Raw genomic sequence first — 15232 nt, 5'->3', positions numbered from 1 at the left:
ACATTTATTTGAAATACCATATGTACTACTCAATCATGAAATACAATAACAATGAATTCATAGCCTTTGTCAATGTTAGAAACCATGCATGCCTTTCTTTTAAATGCATGTTTCCATACTGGTGTTTTATCCAAAGGGTTAAAGATGATCAGCATCAAAGAAAAGAGAAACAGCCTTGTCTATTAACCACAACACTCTGAATAAAGTACAGTCAGTAGTGATCTTTAAACATGTGAGCCTTTAAGAAGCCAGACTCCTTGCTGCTCAAGGGAATGGCAGCTCTTAGATCTAGGCAATTTGAGGGGTTCAACCGTCAGAACTCCTTCCTCTGGGTAAAAAATGGCCTGCAACCTTTGAGGTCAATAGACAGGAACTTCTAGAAACTTCCAGTCCTGGGCATATCCAGAGAAAAGCCACATGCTCTCTGAGTGTCTGTATTATGGTCTGTATTACATAGGATGGTAGTATGTCCTTTTAGTTAGGTGACGTGTGCTGTGTGGGAAGACAGCTGACATGCAGTCGGAGATTAGAATCGATAGAATTATGTTTTACCACAGTGGGGTGTTAGAGGAACAATAACAGATTCTCTCCGTTTTCCAACATTAAGTGAGTGATAGAAAAAATTACTATTTATTAAGAAAGTCAATATAAAGCAGTGTACTTATGACATTAAATAATGGGTTTCTGCATACATACAGCAGCCATATCAAACTGCCAATAAACACATTTGAAGAAGATAAGAAACAAATGTATAATATTTTTGTTGCACTAGATCCAGATACACGGCACCGTAGCTAATATGGGCTGATGGACTCATTCACACACTCTACTGAGGAATATTTCTCTAATCCACAAAATTAGAATTGGCTATTACAAAATGGCACACATTTCAAAAAGGAAGCAAACATATTAAAGTAAGTTACAGTACACAACATCAAGGAGTGCCGCTGTGGGCTCCCCGAAGCCAGTAAACTGAAATGAAGTGGAGTTTGAAATCCTCTGGGATCTGACATTTAATGAGCTTCAACTCAGCGAGAATATAACATTATTTCTAATCACCTGAATACGGTTAGATTTCCCTCACCATTGGAGGTGAGCTTTAATCTCAGCAGGGCTGTATGTTTTCTGAGCTTGGCTTCAGTCTAACGTTTCTTAAAAAGCACTCGCACCGTTTTTTAAACAATTCAGCACACTTACATTGCACTCTAGTTCTGCATTGTCTGTATTGCATCCACATTATAGGATAAAAAAATAAGAAATTAAGTTCTGCTAAGTGCAAGGCATTCTTCTTCTTCTGATTTCTGTAGAGATCCACTTTACAAAGGTAAGGTCTGGTACTTGCTGTAATCATAGATTTTCTCATTCTGATTTTGGTATGGGGATCAAAGACAGGGCTGTCAGTGAAACGCTTCACACTTTGGGTTGAGATCACTGTGGAACGTCAGAGTCAGGGAAAGCTTTAATAACAGTTTGTAATACTTAATCAAAGAATGTGACAAATAGCTTGAAATTCTGCATAGCTCCTCTAATGAGAAATGTATAACAAGAGAGGAAGGCGGAAAAATCACAGAGAGTGACAGAAAATCTCTATCTCTCTCTCTCGCTCTCTCTCTCACACACACAAATACACAACACAATATTGCCAGAGGTTGTAGGTCACTGACTTCTCAAATAAGTTGTTTTCAGCCCAGTTTCTGCCAAAGAATCCCAGCTGCTGGGTTTGGAGGTCCTAACAGCTGAGCTATTCAGTCTGTGTGTGCATGGGGTCAGTGAGAGAGTGAGTAAATGGAATCGGCAGCAGACAGATAGAAAGAGAACGACACAGAATGACATTGCAGTTCAGAAGGGTCTGTTCAGAAGCACAACTTCCTCAGTTCTTTCTTGGCTTGGGTGTGAGCTATCGTGAGCTGCTGTGACTAGAAACCTCTAGAACTGTCTGCTCGGAAGTGTGGCTGACATTCTTGGAGTAATGTGACAGGCCGTGTGATTGAGGCTTGGCCAGGAGGATCTGCTTTCCACACCTGTCTGAGCATTTAGTGTTCAGGAATATAACGGACCCACAACTTAGCCAGAGTTTTATTTTTGTCCGATTGGATAGTAAATTCTTCCGCTAAATGAATCAAGTTCATCAGACTATATTTGTTACCCCTGCAAACCTTTCGGTTGCGGAAACGAGTCAAGTATTTTGCCACCAGGGACTCTTCTCAGACAGTAGGGAAACGCCAGAACATTGCAAGACATTGAACGTCATGCCGTAAAATGTTGGACGGTAGCACTTGCACTAAATCCTAAAACATATATATTTTATATGTGAAATAGTAGTAGAAGGGGACTCCTAAAAGACACAACTGGACTAGGATTTATGGAGCTTGCTAGCAGAGTGTGATGGGGACTGTACTTATTTGAATGATGGCTGCTTAGTCAACGTCTTTGGGTCATCTTTTGAGCCTCAGAATGAGTGATTGATAGAAAGACAGCTGGACTCTGGGCTCTTTCCAGTAACAGGTGCTTTAAATAGCCTGTGACTCTGAGAGGGAGCAGCGGCAGGCAGGCCAGTGGGGCCACGGACCATGTGTTTGGAAAGAAAGCCTTTGACTCGGTGACTTGCAGTCTGTTACCCTGTTTGTCTCTTTCAATATGAATATCATTGACCGGTAAAGGCAATAAAACCATTGTCCCAATTATATGAAACAGGTAGAAAAATATACAAATTAATCAATTAATCAATCAATCAATCAAGTCATTCATATTTGTTCTTTTTTTGTCATTACCCACTTATTAAAATCTAAGATAAATGGGAATTTCCCCTTCAGAACCCACAAACCCCAGTTATGTATTGAAAGAAAAAAATGATAATTTTACACAGGCTTTAAAAGGTTGTTTCTGGGCACTTGAGAGATAACGAGCAGGGGTGTCTGGGACTATAACAGACGGCTGGATAACAGATTGCAGGAGAAATGCCCCTAACGCTGAGGCACTGGGTAGCTTCAGGTTTGCTGGGAAGCAGTTCAGGTTTTCTAACACACATTCCAACGCTTGCAGATCATTTGCTTGTCTCATGTTTTTAAGAGATGTTTGAAGATATATATATATATATATATATATATATATATATATATATATATATATATATATAAGCATATGAATAACATTCAGCATAAAAGTGCAAGCCATAGAACAAGTATGCTTTGAGCTCAGCTGATAAAGTTGGGCAGAACAGAACAGAAACACTATATAAAAATATCTGAAACAGAAGACGTGATCATATTCAAATCTGTCACCTGGTTTCCTAATCCTGATGAAGAATACCCTGTCACACACACATATGTAACTGAATGCGAAAGTCCTGACAGCAGAGCTCAGTTGCACTGCGGGACAGTCACAACCTGTTCCACTGAGAAAGAAAGGAGAGTAACTCGGCATTAACAAATGTATATACATAAAAACACTGAAGAAAATCCAATTTGCCCAGCTGAGCAGTAGTGGGCTGGAAACAACTGAGAACGTAACAGGCATTTAGATCTCCCTCTGAAGCTTAACTGTCCACACCACTGTGCCTTTCCTATCTTTTGATTGGAAGATAAAGGGAGTCCTAATGGCTGTGGTTTCAAGTGTTTCCCAAGGGCTCAGATTCCATGAGTAGAGTAGTTTCTGTTGCAATATTGTTATACTCTGTCAGTTAATAATAGATGTTTTCTTAGTTGTGAAGTTTTTGAGAGACAAATGGGTGCTACACTGTTTCAATGTTTTTACCCAAATAACAGAGCTTTGGCCTTTGTTATCCTCTGCTCCTTTTACTGGTTTTTGAAGGAAGTCGCAGCAAACTCTACAACAAGGATTGTAATTGCTACCATGTGTGACTAAGGCAGTAAGCACACAAGAATGTGTGTCTCAAGCCAGTGCTATCTTTCCAATAAGAAAGGATTTCAAATGTGTGCATGCAGGGATTACATTGATTACCAAATTAATCTTGGGCAAATTGATAAGATTTAATTGATGAAATATGAAATTATTCCTTCATGTTGTACTACCACTATTTTCAAAGCATAGTTTACTAAGATGTCTTTAGCTATTCTCCCAGCAGGAGAATGCAAAGCTACTTTGACATTTCTAAGGTCATGAAATGCTTAATGCTCTCTCTGCCTCCCTCTCATATATACAGTAGCATATATATAACTTATTAATCTATTTATTTTGCCAGTTTCTTTAAACAAACAACTGCATATTTGTCACTGTCTTTTGAATGAAAATCTGCGCCTTCAGCAGCCGACATTTTTTAAGTTATTGTTGGTATCATGGGGGCCTTCAGGAATTGTTTTCAAACACAAGCTCACATTTCAGCAATACCATTGTCAGCTGTTAGTGATTCGGTCTTGTTTGTGTAACAGTTAATTAAGATACTTTTGTAAAGGAAAAAATATAAAAGGGGGAATAAGTTCTGCCAAGCTCTGAATAGCCTTTATCTAAATATTTACTCACACCATAGATCATTTTCATTTGAAGATGACATGTCCTTGAGGTGAGGTATACATTTTTACTCCTTTCTGCTGTATGGCTGTCCATGGAAGCAGGGCACAAAACTCTGGTATGTTTAGATTTACATAGATTACTGACCTGTTATTTTGGCCTCTACTGTAACCTCACGAATTATCTCTAATGAAAAACCAAATGAAAAGTCAACTTGGGACGTGCTATTACCTTGTTCACATAGTTATCTGAGAAAAATACATTTTAAAATCTCTGGGCAAATAAATTACTTTCATCCTTTAGTTTACAGAGCATGACAAAAGGGTCACGGGGTCAAGTTTACAGACGTGTTTACAGTTGGGAGTATCTAAATAGCAGAGAAATCTATTGGAATACACTTAATTCATCTTCTTTTGTGGGCTTTAATCTCAGCTGGCAACCAGTGTAGTTGTCGAGAGCCGGGAGAAAACTGAGAACACGGGCCGACCTTTGATCTCTGTGCAAGTCTGTCTGTCCTAGTCTGTCCTGAGGAGCACTTTCACAGTGCAGTGAGAGGACTGGAGGTCTTTGTGACACTTACATAGTAAAGCAGATCGTGACGTGAGGTGACATTTAGCACTGCTCTTACTATTATGCAGTTACTCGTCAGCCTCTAAACCCCAGTGTAGACAGCGCCTTTGTTCGTTCTTTATTATTATTATTGGCCCATGCTATGGAGTCCATATAGGTCTGCATTTTAATTACTGTGCTCTTTCATAATCAACCTGCGGTGTATTCTGTTACAGGCTTGTTAAGAAGTTGCTGTTGAGGTCATTCTGTAATTTTAACAGTAGATCAATTAACTATCACTGGGGAGGATTATCTTTTTGCATCCTATTTTCTCCTTTCTCCAAATTTTAAGCAATTTAACTGGTGTGGGTGCTGATTTGCACGAGCCTGCCATGTTTTATCCTGAAAGGTAATGTAAATTCTTCAGTTTTCTTAACATTTTGGGAACTGTGGAAGGTTCATTGGGTAATCAGACAGTGCCGATCATAGTGGTAGGCCTACCATCTGTGTTCAAGAGCAGTATACATTTAAATATCTGCTGTCCCTGGGTGCTCACAGAACAGCTGGGCCTCGCTCCTTGTTGGTAGTTCCACATGTGTTCTGAAACATGACCCTGCCTGGCAGTGAGGATGATGGCTCACTTGTGCAAGCTTACCATGCAGTCTAGACCCAGGGTTTCTCAGGAAAACCAGTGCAAGGGGGTATATCTCAAATGGCACTCTTACAGTTCATTGTCTTTCTGTGTTCTTATTTAGAATTTAGAACCAATATGATCGTTTGGTCTCCATATTTGTACTGTTGATGATATCAATTAGCTTAACATAGATCATTGATATTTGATCTACCCTGAGAGGTAAAGTTTTATTTTTATTGTATTTGCTTTGTTTATATTTTATTTACTAATTTATTTTCTGTAAATTTCAGACCCACTTTAATTGTGGCTCCATGCAGATGAACCTTAGGTGATGTAATTAGGCTTAATTCATGTTCTGAACATTTTCTTCAGCAAGTGTGCAGTGTGGTTTCAGGACATGGCAGTTTTGATTTCTCTATTAATTCATGTTTCTTGCCTTTCAAAAATTGCCTTTGGCTTTTTCTGACTCACACACAACTTTATGGATCTTAGTGGTCTCTAAAAACCTCATTTACTCAGGAAGGTCCTGCTTAGCATCTGAAATCTGGCAACCTCACACACCGTTATGACTCGGGGGCAATTCTGGTCATAGATTGTCGTGTAACATCAAACTCATATCTGGTTTAAAAAATAATAAATAAATACATATATAATTGCATAAAACTACTGTGAAGACTGATTGTGTTACAATAATGGTATTTTTGCACAAATACTGCTCAAGTTCTGGAAACAGTGAATGTTTAAAGTCTCGCCTGGAAAGAGAGCTAGCTTTTAACTCCATGTAAGAGCTTTGATTCCACGCCAGGCCACGGTGAAGAAAGCCATGTGTTTGGAGGGCAGTGTAAGAAGGCCATGCCATTTTGGGGGATGTGTTTGAGGCAGCTGGCTGTCAGCAACCCTAATAGTGATGTCACCAGCAGCCTGAGCCTGCCCAGACCCTGTGCTGATGGATGGGGACAGCCTTCCCCTTTAGTCTTTTGACATCAGCCGCTTACCTCACGGCTCAGATATGAGATTGTGCCCCTCGGAGGGATTTTATTTCAGAGAGAAATCAAATGCATTTTTGTTATCAGTTGGGCAATCAGCACCAGGAAGAAAAAAATACTAACAACATATTTATAGTATTTCCCAGGGTTGTCAGGCCTTAATAGGATTTGAAAGCATATGACACAAACACTGAATGCAGGCCATAAGCACTGGGCTGAATATCTAAACAGGCTTCTCTCAGGCTTCATGCTCCTCAACACATCTGTTAAGAGCAGATGTTTTGCTTGAAAATATTGGTAGGGAGTCAGAAAAATGTTTCTTTGCTGACTGATCAAACGCCCAAACTCCCTTTGTTGTGTGAAATAACAATTAGGCTTTCTGAAAAAAAACACAGCAGCTGAACACTCTGATTTGAATTGACTTGTTTTTAGATTTTGTACATCAGGAATCACAAAACAATTCAAAATTTAGATTGCAGTTTTGGAATAAATAATTCCAGCCCGGATGTGGTGGGGTGTCCTTCTTATGCTTTTACTTACAGAGTGCTTGTATTCCTGTGAGAACAGTATTTTATTGGGTTAAGCAGGGCCTCAGGTAGGTACATCAGCTTTCACAAGATGTGAAATTTGATTCATGAGTTTCTCCCTTTGGCTTATGTGAAACCTGCAGGAATATGAATTACACAACTGCCTGTGAGCTGTTGATTTTTCAGGCTTTAGGGCAAGTGACCCTGTAGCGTTTATTGGCTGCAATTTTCAGCCTAGAAAAACAGACCCATTGCATTCAATAGCACCTTTCATACTGGAGTGTAATCACTGCAAGAGGCTGTGAATAAATGAAAAACCCAAACAGGTTCTATTTTTGGACAGAAAAAGAAAAGCTGCCAGGCATCCCACCCTGAGGCAGTATGGATTAGGTGCAGTCTGTCACAGGGCAATGGCTCTGAAGAAGGAGAGGGGAAAGGAAGACAAGAATGTGATGGGTTTGTTCCATAAAAAAGGCGAGGGAAGCTCTGGGGGAATACCGCTGTCATGTCCAATATATATACCCTAGAGAGGAGGACATTTGTAACATATTTCAGAGTGTCAGCATGCAGGTGGAAAAGATCCTGCAAAACTAACTGAAACAATGAGTGTATGAGTGTCTCTGTAGGACCGGCCTCCACTAACCCATGAATGCATTATGATTATCTATCTGTGAGGTTGTGCCATTCAAGATGTTTCTATATCATATAACATCATATAGGCGTTAAGGGGGGGAGCTGTGGAATCCCCTTGGGATGTATGTTATAGGCTGAGAGCACATACCTCAGGGAAACGTCAGACATATAAGACACAGTGAATGGGCACTGTGGTGTGGTCAGCTGGTATCTCAGTAGTACATTCTGCAGTCTCAGTGTTGGAATGCAGTTTGGGCACTGAATAGTTGCACGGGAATAAAGAACTCTCTCTCTCTCTCTCTCTATATATATATATATATATATATATATATATATAAAACCTATTTGATAAGCTTCTGTTTTACTGAGTTAACCAACACTCTTTATAGACCAAGTGTGGATCAATTCCAGGGTGCTCTGTCTGCTGACAGTCACATTGCTGTCCTCAGGTCTGTGACTGGTCTCTATTCACAATGCTTGGCACTGCACCCTGTCTGAAGTGCTTTGATCACCATGCCCGGTACAGTGCCCAGATCTGCTTGCTGGGATACTTCACCTCAGAGACAATCCGGCCTGCCCCCCCGCTCCTCCTAATTGCTTTCCAATCAGTCTTCTAGCCATGCCTTGAAAGACAGCGTTCATTAACAAAGGCAGGTTAAAAGTTTAATCTGGAAGGAAATGTAGTCCCCCCCCCAAAACAACAACAACAATGTCGGCAAATCAGCATTCAGAGGAATAGAATCTGACACACAACAAAGCAAACATTACAAAACAATATTACTGTAAATTGAGGGATTTATTAATGTATTTATTGTACCACCAACGTACGTTGTGGAGTTGAAATCCAGTTCAGCTTTTGATCACATTGTTACTGTTTCCCTCTGTTCCTGGTACAAGAGTTTATAGGCCGCTGAGAATCCATTACATCCCAGTAAAAACATAAAAGGGGCTTTGTGTCAGTGTGCTCTCTCTGAGGGGGCAGGCTTAGAGGGAGGCCTTCCAAGTTGTCTTCTGATGGAGAAAAGGCGAGGGAGGCCGGGAAGGACAGTTGCTGCTGTCTCTCGGTAGTCAGGAGTGGGATCGTTGACTTATTCCGTTGTTTGTTAAAGACTTCTTGAAACAACTGGACAGCAGCTGAGCATAGTGATATGCGAAAAGATTTGCATTCTTTCTATTCACAAAGGGAGCGCAAAGCACAACAAGATTTATAGCCCCACGGACAATAAGACCCACTGTGGATATTGCGCTGCCTGTGAATGTCTCTGTATGTCATCCATCACTTCAAGTTTACTTCCCAACCGCCTTTCCTCACTCACTCGCACCAAATAAACTTTGAAAGATTAATTCCACTACCTGGTTTGCCAGATTCATACCTTGTTTTTTTATCCTACTATCTGAGAAATATTGTGGGTGTTATTGAGTTCCCTGTGTGCTGGTATAGATCCTTTTGTTCCTGTCATTGTACATGATGACAGAATTATCACAGTTTTTATAGGTGGTGCTTTATTACTAAAACAAATGGGACAATCCATCCACTGCCAGGTACGTTTTATTTCAAATGATGGATGACTGTCAAAAAATATAATTTGCTATTTTGGAAGAACTGTGTCTGGTCATCATTAATTTTATATTAACAGCCTGCACACCTACTAACAATTGAATGGCCTGTCATGCAAGAGATGGGTCTGAAAACATTTAATTTGCACAGGCTCATTACCTCACTAATATTATCATCAACATTTTGATTATTATTATTATTATCATCATCTAACCATTTTCAAAAACTACTTCATCCATTCATCCAAGTTACACCTTTAGCAGAGACCTTTATCTGAGGTGTTCCAACAGACACTAACATATCTCATTAACAACAATCCCATAAAACACCTCTGGGTTAAAATGCAAAGCAGACAAATGCCAGACAGAACAGCTTCTGTTGAATGAGCACCAGTGTGGCTGTCTATCAAAAAGATTACAGCAGTCATTAAGGGCAATGGTCAGTTCTCCTAAAATGTTGAGTTATGTAGTACTTATGAATGTTAATATATATGTTCAGAGCCTGGCTTTGTGGATTAATTTGATTGATACATTGATTGTAAAAGTCTGTGTCTATATAATTGTCCATTTGTCTATACAGAAGTTTAATCTTATAGCCTACACGTAGGTGGATACGTGTGTCTTCTGGATTATTGCGGCTTGTAAAATGTTTATAGGCTACAGGTGATTTGTCCCAGAATAGATTTGTCTCATAGTCTGTACTTTAAATAACTTTGCTTTTGGAGCAACAGACACCCTGATGTTTTGTAGCTCTGGTCGTGCAGTTTCTGTTACAGTTTCAACATTTGCGCAGCTGCTTTACCCTTTGCTGTGTCCTACAGAGTGTGTCTGTGGAATGTCTGTCTTGTCAGCTGGTCGGGTCGGCAGCCTGTTCTGTGATGTCTGGGGTTTGGTCGTTAAAGGCCACAATGCATGACCCAATGAACAGAACATTTGTCTGTGTCTCTCTCTGGAGAACCAGTGAAATTCAATGTCTTTTGTGACCTTATTTGGAAGTCCCAACCAAGATGATCACCTGCCCTGAGTTAGTCACATTTCCTTCATGTTTCACTACTTGAAGCGTACTTGAGTTGCTGTGAGGTGATGCTGAAGTACCTTAACATGATTAATGTCTGTGGCTTGATTGGAAGTCTTTCTATTATTTCTGCTTAACTATCAGGACTTAATTATACAATCTGCTATCGTGGTCATGTCAGTGTCTATGAAACCAGGTGGGAAACAAGTCAAATCCCTAATGAAAATGTCAGGGAACATTTATTTTATTGGATGTGGTTGTTGCTGTTGTTATTATTGTTATTATTATTTGCAATTTTAATGACATTTACAGAATTTGGAATCCAAACATTCGAATAAGAATGTATTAATTGGACAGTTATTTCACAAGAATACATGCATAGAACAAGAGGCACACCTAAATGTTTTCAGTAATGATGTGAAGTTTATCTGAAGCATAAACACACTATGAATTCTCAGATTTTAAACAATTCAGTGTTTGCATATCAGTTGAAAATATAAATCTGTTCCAGAAATTAAGTGTACAATTCACTGTTGTTGTCTAAATTAAATGATTTGTTTATTGTATGGGTGGGGGGGGGTTTCAAAGTTTCTAATTATGTAGTCCACCAATTTCCAATGTAGAACCCCCGGAAACCCTTATGTTTTCATCTGAGAAGATTACGTGATCCTTATATCTTTTTCAGCATTTCAGTCAAGAAGCGCACAGTTGTTGTTGGAGGGCATCTGTTTCTAATCCAGTGAGCTTATTGCCATTTATCTTTAAGACACTTATTTATTTAAAATTAGGAGTAAAATAACATTCTGAAGAAAATAAAAAAGAAAGAAATTTGAGCACAATTTCCCCACTTAGCCATAAGCCTGGTGTTTGATGTTTGTTTTATTTTCGTTTTTTTTTTTACTGTTAGCGTATGTCAGTAATGCTCTTTGCAGTAATAATTAACCAAGAAAAATGATAATGATTAAAACATCAAGCATGGCTCATAGCTCAAAGGCACAGCTCATCCACTTGCTCTTGTGCAGATGTGATCTCTTTTTATGAAAACATATAAATTGCAGGGTCTTTATCTTCATCTAGTTTTGGTGAAGGGAAGTTGGAGACAAACATTATGGTAATTTATTATACATATTACCTCTCAACTCCTGACCTAAACTGGCTCACTGGCAAACTTTGACCGCAGTTCTAAACAGACGGAGTTAAATAAAGCAGCATCCCAGAAGCTCTGGTGCTCTGCAGCCTGCGTCTGAGCTCTGGAAATGTCTGTACTGGATCTTGGTGAATTCAGAAGTGCTACCAAATTGTGAGAACAGCGTGTTTCCTGACCTGCTCACGGACACTTCTGTGCACAGATGCTGCCTTTCATGGGACTCTGTTTATTTATCCATGTCCTCAAAGTTTGCCCAATGTGTTGGCATTACTTCACCTGCAGTGCAGTTTGTGAATTGCAGTGTTTGATAACTGAAGTCCTGATTCAGTTTCAGCCTGTCCTTCACACTCCACTGAAGTCAGATCATACTTATTGAGGCACGGTGTGACAGCTTCACCGGGCATGCAACTCCTGAGACGTGGCAAAATAAGACAGTGCTAACACAAACTGACTTTTGACTTTGGACTGCAAACTGTGCAGAAGGGCCTGGGCTCTTTGTAAGAGCTGAGGTCTCAGGAAACAGGCAGCCGTGGTAGCAAATAAGGCTGAAATCAGTATTTTATGATGTACTCTGGGGAACTGGGGTGAATGACAGCAAAAGAACATAAAAAAACCCAACTCCTGTTTGAGCAGTGACTAAATTGAGCATTGCTTTCCAGTTCAGTACATACACAAACCAACACACAAAGCCAAACCACAACCCCCCAAAAATGTATTCCCAGGCACTAAGCCCAAAATTGTATTTACTATGCTGTCTCTCAGTCTTTCACTCTGCTTGAGTTTTCTCCTGATCAATGACAGGCAAAGGCTTCTGGGGAATGCAGTGAGGGCACGATCACCCATCCCTTCCCCCTATGTATACACATTACCACAGTATTATTAAAAACTTGCATCACTCTTGAAATCTTGAAATGCTGAAGAACTTTGAAGAACAAAGGTCACAGGAAGCTCCTCCTCAATATTATCAAATGTTTATAGATTTTAATTATGTATAGTTAGCACTTCTATCACTTCTCCTATGACACACATTAAAAAAACAGAATAAATACAGTTCCTAGTAAAGAGTATTTTATGTTCAAACTTCAAAAGCGGGTTCTTTATGGGCCCCCAAACAAACAACAACAACAAAAAGGGGGGAAGCTGTCTTCCTGCTGGACATGGTTCCATCATGTTTCTGACAATCCTGTGGAAAAAATGTGTTCAGATGGAGCACAGCCAATCAGTTGTTTTTGATGTTGTGAGCTGCTTGTAACAATTGAAGAGATATGGTAATGGAATTTTGTTAACCTCCATCCAGGGCTGAAACAAAGCCTGAGTTTAGGGGGGGTGCAAGGAGAGGAGAGCGATTGGAAAGGACGGAAATTATCTTTTGGAAGAACTGCAACTTGATACGACCTTCGGAAATTCAAACAGGAAGTGGCTGCCTCAGGCAATCTGAGTGTTTATGTAGCCTCACAGAAGAGTTGTTGTAGATATGAAGTGATGATGCAGGGTTTACCACAGGCATGTCCCATTGCACTTAATTAGGGTTCCTCGATGACTGACCAGTGCAATTGAAAGATGTTTCATGCTTGGGCACCTATTGTTTTTTTTAAGGAATGGCTGCTGCGATTCATTTTACATCTGCAATCTAAGGCATTGAAGGGACATTTTTTTGCCAGTTGTTTATCAAATGAAAGTGCAGGCTTCTACAATTGCTTTTGATTTCTCTGAGAACGTTCATTTCACTCCCACTCTTCCTTTTGGCCATTTTGAGTGTGCACATTCACCTGTTTCAGGATCTTTTTTATCTAACTGATGGTAGTATATGAAGAACAAACACAGTAATATCTTCCTGCTGCCTAATACATTTAAAGGATGAGGTGTGTTTGAGAAAACAACAACGTTGGCCATGAGTTTAACCAGCACTGGAAAATCCTTATTCAGAAAGCTCATCAATAAAAGTTACATGTATTTAAGATACTTCAGTTTACACTGATAGAAGAAGGGCCAAGTTGTTAATAAAGGATTTCATACATACTTAAATTAAGCAGTTCCTTCACCCTTTCCATGGTGTATTGTCTATATAGTGGTGAAACTGTATTGAAAGTGTTTCTGCTGCCTTCAAGGTCTTCCAGACAGCTGGCCTAACAAGCTTCAGTGACGCATTTATTGGATTGTTAGTGGAATAAATTAAAAACAAATGGAAGTAAAAGGGCATTCATTAATTAGAAATAAGTCATGAAGGACAAAATCAAACCCTGTTCAAATGCCAGCACTGTCTGTTTTATTTACTGTCTTATTCAGGATCTATTTGGAAGAAAACTCCCCAAGCTTTTAAAACAACTCCTCAGTCCTAAAAAGATTTAAAGGAGAACGTGGCATTCTATTTCTTAAAAATAAACACAGTTTTTTTGTTTCCCTTGGCAACCAAACATGACAACCAACCTCGTCAAGGAAGGAACTTAACTTCCTGGTACAGCACCTAAGCTCTAGGGACATTTGCTCCAAGACCAATAAAGAAAAGGATACAATCACAGAAAGGCGGCATTGTCTTTGGAAACATTTGTAACTCTTGCTCTGGAGAAAATGTGTAACTTGGGGATATCAGAGAGTTCTTTCAGGAACAGTTTCCTGCTTTACACTGGCCTGGAGGGAAATGCCAGTAGCATGTCTCAAATATTGCAAAGGCGCTTGTGATGGAAGAGTCCCAGAGAAACAATGTGTCAGACCGGCGAGCACAATATGTTTTGGTGTCCGTGTCTTGCTCAGAATTCTGTGAACTTCTTTATCTTTAAGAAATCTAAATTCTTTAAATCAGCAGAATTTTGTTGCTTATATATAGGTACATCATAGTTTTAGATTTTGTTTTTAAAACTATCTGACTGAAGCCAGCAGCGTCCGCCTGTGAGTGACATTCATAATGATGATAGTGTTTTTTTTATCTTTGCAAAATCAGCACAGTTTGTATTTCATTGAATAAACTCCCAGACTCCATTTGTTGTGTATGTCAGGTATGAAACAAGAGGTCCTTAGTGTGTCCACGTCATTGTGGATTAATGCACAATGCATAATTCAATACTAAATCTGCCATGAATAATAAAAGTACAAAGAAATATGAGTGTTTTAAATGTGCGAAATGTGCTGATGTTGTGATTTTGTGGTGTCTGCAGTTTTACAGCTTGTCTCAGGTACACCAGTGGTATTAAATAATTAGTGTATTTATTGTCTATATCAGTGACAACCTTGTAACAAATGGAGAGCTACAGTTAAACTACAGTTGTGTCACTTGGTGGTAGACCTCTATCTGTCAGAAGATATAGTCTGTCTTTTGAAATTCCTAAAACCTCATGCAGCATGGCTTTTTAAAACTGCTGCACCTTATCAGTAAAATAGAGTTTTATTTGTATTACCTTATGCTGAGGTAAGTTAGAATTGTTGGCAAGGAAGCACAGTGTATTAATGTAAGTCTTTGTAAAGCAGTAATGTAATGAAAGGCTGCATTTTCTTTACCAGGTTGTAGGCATTGCTGGTCAGGGATCACCTGCATGGGATTGCCTGCAACCATTTATCTTTTAAAACAGGAGTTCGTTTTTATGTGCCGATCATGTGTTCAAAAATACGCTGCCCTTGTTTTGATTATCCCACTAGAGTTACGATGGCTGTGTTTTTCTTACATTTGTTTTAAAAGCCACAGTCAGTTGGCAAAGTCATTCATGGCAGAAGAATGTTGTGGCT

General features: G+C 39.4%; 1 protein-coding gene across 5 annotated transcripts in view; it reads left to right on the top strand.

Annotated features, from left to right (window-relative positions):
* Positions 1-15232, top strand: part of flncb (filamin C, gamma b (actin binding protein 280)) — a 60800-nt gene that overhangs the window by 1740 nt on the left and 43828 nt on the right. The window lies entirely within an intron of this gene.

This window comes from Amia ocellicauda, chromosome 5, assembly GCF_036373705.1.
Source record: "Amia ocellicauda isolate fAmiCal2 chromosome 5, fAmiCal2.hap1, whole genome shotgun sequence".
In the NCBI taxonomy this organism is placed as follows: Eukaryota; Metazoa; Chordata; class Actinopteri; order Amiiformes; family Amiidae; genus Amia; species Amia ocellicauda.
Note: the sequence above shows the minus strand (reverse complement) of the source record. Positions and strands in the feature narration are given on the sequence as shown.